We start from the raw sequence: 6,041 nt of genomic DNA, 5'->3' as shown, positions 1-6,041 counted from the left end.
GGAAGGAAGGAAGGAAGGAAGGAAGGAAGGAAGGAAGGAAGGAAGGAAGGAAGGAAGGAAGGAAGAAGAGAGGCTTCGATTAGTATCTGACAACCCATCTAACCTTGGAGCTCGCACCTGAAGCTGAGCTCTCCCATTGGGTGAGTGGATAAATGAACACTCACCTAACAGATGATACCTAGCTGGCCCAAGACCCTGCTTCACAAGCCATCCACCATCTATTCACCCTGGACAACTTACCCACTGCTCCATGTATAGGACTCTCCCTCCCTCATGCATATTCTCCTCCTCTTGCTCTGGGAACAATCATTAAATCTATATCAGGTTGATTGACTGCCCTATAGGTCCTATCATCATCCCATGACTTCTCAGACCAAAATTCTTTCCCTTTTCAACACTTCCCTATATCTATTATCCTGCCACCCCCATTAGAATGTAAGTCCCTTATGGACAAGGTTTATAACACTTTTGCCTTTGTATCACCAGCACTGGGCACAGTGCCTTGTATACAGTAAGTGCTTGATACATGTTTTATCACTAAGTCATTCACTCACTCATTCAAGAGGCAGATAAGATCCACACAATGGTTAAAACCCAATGCAGTGGATATAGTGCTAGTCCTGGAGTCAGGAAGACCTGAGTTCAAATCCAGCCTCAGACACTTATTAGCTTATGTGACTGTGCAAATCACTTAACCCTGTTTGCCTCAGTTTCCTCATCTGTAAAATGAGCTAGAGAAGGAATGGCAACCACTCTGCCAAGAAAACCCCAAATGGGGTCAGAAAGAGTCAGACATGACTAAAACAACTCAATGATGACCACTAACAACTGGTGAACTGTCTGGGAAGCAAAGGTGTATCTGGGTGCTATGGTCCCTTCTGAAATGGGAGGTGGCAGAGATGGGCAAGAGCTGAGCTTTAATTCAATTAAATCTATTTAAATTTATTAAATGCCAACTAACTTCCAGGCAGCGTTCTAGGTTTTGGGAATACACAAGTGAACAAAAACAAAAACCCAAAGTGATCCCATGATTCAGACTTTCGGTAACGAAGAACTTCCTAACTATTAGAGCAGTCCAAAAACGGAATGGGCTACCTCAGGAGATAGTGAGTCCCTCCTCCTTGGAGGTCCCCAAGCAAAGGATGGATCACTGCTTGTACGCCATGTGCTACATGCTGGAGAGATGGATGGCTTCTCATTGGGGTGTAGGATTGGATTAGACGGCCTCAAAGGCCCTCACCAATTCTGAGATTTGGGGATTGAGTACTAACTCATTTTGAGTGTGCGATCCACTAGGACCTCGGGGTCACTTTCACTGTTCATAGAATAACTCAGAAATGCAGTTCTGGCTTTACAGAATCTGATTTGGGGACTGTCAAGTAAGTTAGGAAAATAGAACTCCGTTAGTCCCTCAGGTCAAGTGGCCATGGTCTGGATTATCAACCACATGCATCAACTGTGAGTTGCATGAGTTCTGGGTGTGAATCCCATCTCAGACACTTGCGTGACCTTGGGTAAGTCATTTAACTTCTTTAAGTCTCCATTGTCTCATCTAGAAGATGAAGGGCATTGGCTGGACTCAGGGACTTCTAAGATCCCTTCCAGTTCTAAATTTATGCTCTTGCTTCTGTCACTTATCATCTGTCCACCTCTGGGCAAGTTAAGCAACCTCTCCGGGCCTCAGTTTCACAAGCAGGGTTTAGACTAGATACCCTTCCAGTTCTAACTCTACGGTCCCATCATAGAAGGTTAACTCATATGGAATGGGAACAGCGCACACCCATGCAAGTGATTTTTTGAAGAGGAAGGAGGTGAGGAGAGACAGCTGAAACACGGGATGGGAGAGGCTGACTCATCAGACCACAGAGGCGGAGCTGGAAGCAACCTTAGTGGGCCAGTGCGACCCTCTCGTTTTTACAGATGAGGAAACTGAGGCTCAGAGAGATCGGCGATCCACGATCCACACAGCCTGGGAAGGGTCTTTCTGATTCCAATTCCTGTGCTCTACCCCCCAGGCCAAGATTTTGGCAGACTAGAAGGATGTAATTTAATGAAGACAGAATTCTGCTCTTGTGTTGGAAGAAGTCAACGGGGCAAGCACAGGATGGGGGAAGCGCGCCAGTTGAGTAAATCCAGGGGAAAACTTGGGGGCTTTTGAGGACCACAAGCTGGCTATGAGTCCATAGTGGGATGTGCAGCCAGAACAGCTCATCCGGCCGTCGGCCGCCGTCGCAGACGTGTAAAGTCCTCAAGGAGGGGGGTAACAAGGTCTGTGGACTCTGCTCTGCTCAGACCACTCCTGGAGATTTGTAGCGACCGCTTGGCACCACATTTTAAGAAGGACGTTGAAAAGGGTGACCAGAGCGATGAAGGGCCTGGAAGCCGTATGTAAGGTAGCCCAAAAGCTTTGACAGCTTTAAACTGCACTAAGAATTTTGGGACACCCTGTATATGAACCAGCCTGGGCAAAAGACTGGCTTTTTTTTTTTTCCTTCTTTGGTAGGGGGCAGCATTACTGCTGCTTTCAAATCTTTGAAGACCTGACATGTGAAAGATGGGTTATACTTGGTTTTTGTAGCCCTAGAGGGAAGACACAGAATTGCTGGGCAGCAGTTAGAGTGAGAAATATTCTGGTCCAATTCACGAATGACCTTTCTAACCATTAGAGCTATCCAATAAAGGCATGGACTGATAGTGAGCTTCCCATCACTAGAGGTGTTCAAGTAAAGATTAGATGACTTTGTGTCAAGGACGCTGCAGGGGAAGTTCCTGTCTAGGGATGGGAAATAGGATTATATGGCTTCAAAGGTCTCTTCTAATGCTCAGGTTCTGTGAGGCATGGAGCAGAGGAAAGAGTGCTGCCTTTAAGGCCTTTTTGGAGGTATTGCATTTGAGTCCTGGGGCCTACCACTCACTACCTATATGACATTAGGTAAGGCATTTAACCTCACTGGAGTTCAGTTTCTTCCTCTGTAAAATTAGAATTGAACTAAATGGCCCCTAAGATCCCTTATAGGTCTGAATGAATGAATAAATGAATGAATGACTGAATGAATGATGATAGTGACGATGATGGTGATAGGAAGAAGAAGAAGAAGAAGAAAAGGAGGAGGAGGAGGAAGAAACTTGAGTGTGATTAGAAGGCCCTGCTATTGCAATAATCATCACAGGATTTAGAGATGATTTGGTCCAACCCTGGATCATTTTTCAGATGATGTAAGTGAGACCTATGGAGGTAAAGTAATGAATGAGCACTGGATTTGGATTCAAAGGACATGAGTTCAAACCCCACCTCTGTCACTCTCTCAGTGATTTCAGGGAAATCCTGGGCATTAATTTTCCCATCTATAAAATGGAGAGCCCTTTCCAGCTCTAACTCTATGCCACAAAGTTTGTATTAAATTGTAGCATAAGGATTTGAACTCAGGTCTTCTAACTCTAAATCTCATGTTGGTTTTTTTTGCCCCACTGCACCACACAGCCTCTTATTAGCAGACTTCTGCAGATCTCCACACACTGATTTTACTGAGATGCCAACAGTCGGTGGCAGAGTAGGATGCTAAAACGTGATTGGCAGGAAAATATCTGGTTTGGGTGGACAGTACCTAGTGTGGGACTTAAAGGCCTAAAGACCAGAGACTGAAACCAGTCTCTGGGACTTCCTAGCAGTGTGACCCTGATTGCCTACCTTATCTGTAAAATGAGGATAGTAATAGTAATAGCTAGGGCAGCTCCATTCCAATGGACCCTCTGAGCCGCAGGTGCAGACAGTGCAGGGGCACAAATGCAGATGCAGACGGTCTGGAGTCATAATTGATTGTTCCCCTCCCCCTCTCCTTAGCCAAAGATGTAGGCCGTCTGCACCCAGCTTGAAGCAAAGGCCTTGCCCATCTGTCAGAAATGAAGCCCTGAGCCCCAATGCATGAATCAGCTTTCAAAGAGCCAAGTTGGGCTCCGACGCCCCTCCTCATTTCTTTGGCTGTAAATCAATCATGTTACAGGGTATGGTAATTGTCCTCTACCCAAACAATCCACAGAAAAAGCTCTCCAAAGCCCGGTCTGCAAATAAAACAGTAAAAGAGTCTGGACAATATAACTTCCCTCTGGGTGGGGCAAAGCCAACATTTCTTCTGACCATTGAACTTTCTCCCCACCTACCACACCTGGTGGAAGCTGCCAGCATCTGCCCAGCTCTGTGGGTGGCACATTCAGGGAATGGAAGATCTTTTCTTCCTGACTTTTATGCCCAGAGGACTTTCTCCCTTCTCTGCTACCTGATTTGCATCATGGCAGAGCTGTAACTAGCAGTTTTGACCCCTCAGGCAAGCTTTTCATAACGTACCTGGGGTGAACTGCAGGAATGAACAAATTTGGGGGGGGGTGGGTGCAGAGAACACACAGTGTGACACAAGGCCTCATGTGGAGAGATGGAGCTGCCAGAATGCTGTGAACTCATCCCCTGGGCTGGGGTCAGGCTAGGGAAGAGCTCCCTGATATGCCATTATACACTGACAGGTAGGTTCATATTTTGGTTAGCTATGCTTACTGAGTACTAATCTCAATTGTTTATCAGTTTCCCAGACTCCACTGGGGTAGCTGCCAAGAAGGGAACTCTTCCCTTTTCTCCCCTCAACCCAAAACCGCCCTCCAGATCTCATCCAGGGTGGAGTAAGAAGAGATGCCATTGGATGGGGGGGGGAAGGGGCTGTCCCTTCCTCTTTCCTTCTCTTCTGCCTTCCTCCCCAATCCTGGGGCCTCCCAGACCCCATTTGGGGAAGGCTGGACCAGATGAGAAGCATAGTCACCCAAACTGATTGGATGAGCGGGGAGTCACAATGACAATAATCCCAGTAAGATGGAGGACCACCAATACTCGCCATTTTCCAGCTTCTGCACACACCAGACTCTAGGGCACGGCTATCTCAACCTGTCAAACATACTAAGGACCTTAGGCCTAAGCATCTGGGGCCTCTCTTAAAGGGTTGTGTCTCCCATTAAGAATGTAAGCTCCTATCTCAAATTTTTTTATTGTATCTTCAGTACTTAACACACTCTTTGGTACATGGTAACTGCTTCATAAAAGTCTCATTCATTCACTCATTCTAAACTCTAGAGTCAGCTGCTCCCTAAATTTTAGCACCCCAGGCCAAAAGCCCCCACAGGGAGCCCTTTTAGTCACAGCATTACCTAATGGCATCTTTCTAAACAAGGTTATTGCCATGAATATTCCAGATAACAAGGGCCCAAGAAGGTGAGATGAGGAAAGGGTGATGGAGCAGAAGGAGCCCCGGCCTGAGAATCAGGAGAACCAGGCCCTGGCCCAGGTTTTGATGCTAACCTGAGAGGCGGCCTTTGGTAAGTTACTGCCTCTCCTCTGGGTTTTGGTTTCCTCCTCCACAGAATGAGGGGGTTAGTCTAAAGGATCCCAAAGGGTCCCTTCTAACTTGGACATTCTATGAGTCCAGCAAGGGCCGAAACTGTGGAACAGAAAATAAGACTGGAAGGGCAGATGCTCTTCCCAGCTTATGGGTCTTAGATTGTGTATCTGACAGCAAAAACAGAACCACCTTATCGGTTCATGAAAGATTTATTCAGGTCACTTCTCTGTCTCTGGGTCTATTTCTTTCTTTGTAAAATCAGGGAGTTGGACTAAATAAATCATAGAATCAGCTGACCACAGCTGGAAATCGAGGGCTATGGATCCCTCATTTTCCATAGAAACATTTACACAGAAATGTTTTGCCTGACTTCGTATGCTTAGCAAACTTGTCTTCTCAATGGGTGGGGGAGGTGCTGGAGGAGACAGAATTTGGAACTCAAAATTTTTTAAAAAATTGTTAAAAACAACAAAATGTCAATAGCAAAAGTCTCACACACAGTATGAAATTACAGAATTTGAAAATTGGATGAGACTCCTACCTGTTGTAAGAAAAGGGATTCAGTTAATCCCTCTTCCCTAAGGATTCTGAGTAATTGTACAAAGTTAGACAGCCTTTCTGTGTACGTACCCAACAGCATTCTGGAGAAACAAAGAGCTATAA

This window comes from Vombatus ursinus, unplaced genomic scaffold (assembly GCF_900497805.2).
Source record: "Vombatus ursinus unplaced genomic scaffold, bare-nosed wombat genome assembly UNPS02014768.1, whole genome shotgun sequence".
Lineage (NCBI taxonomy): Eukaryota > Metazoa > Chordata > Mammalia > Diprotodontia > Vombatidae > Vombatus > Vombatus ursinus.
Note: the sequence above shows the minus strand (reverse complement) of the source record.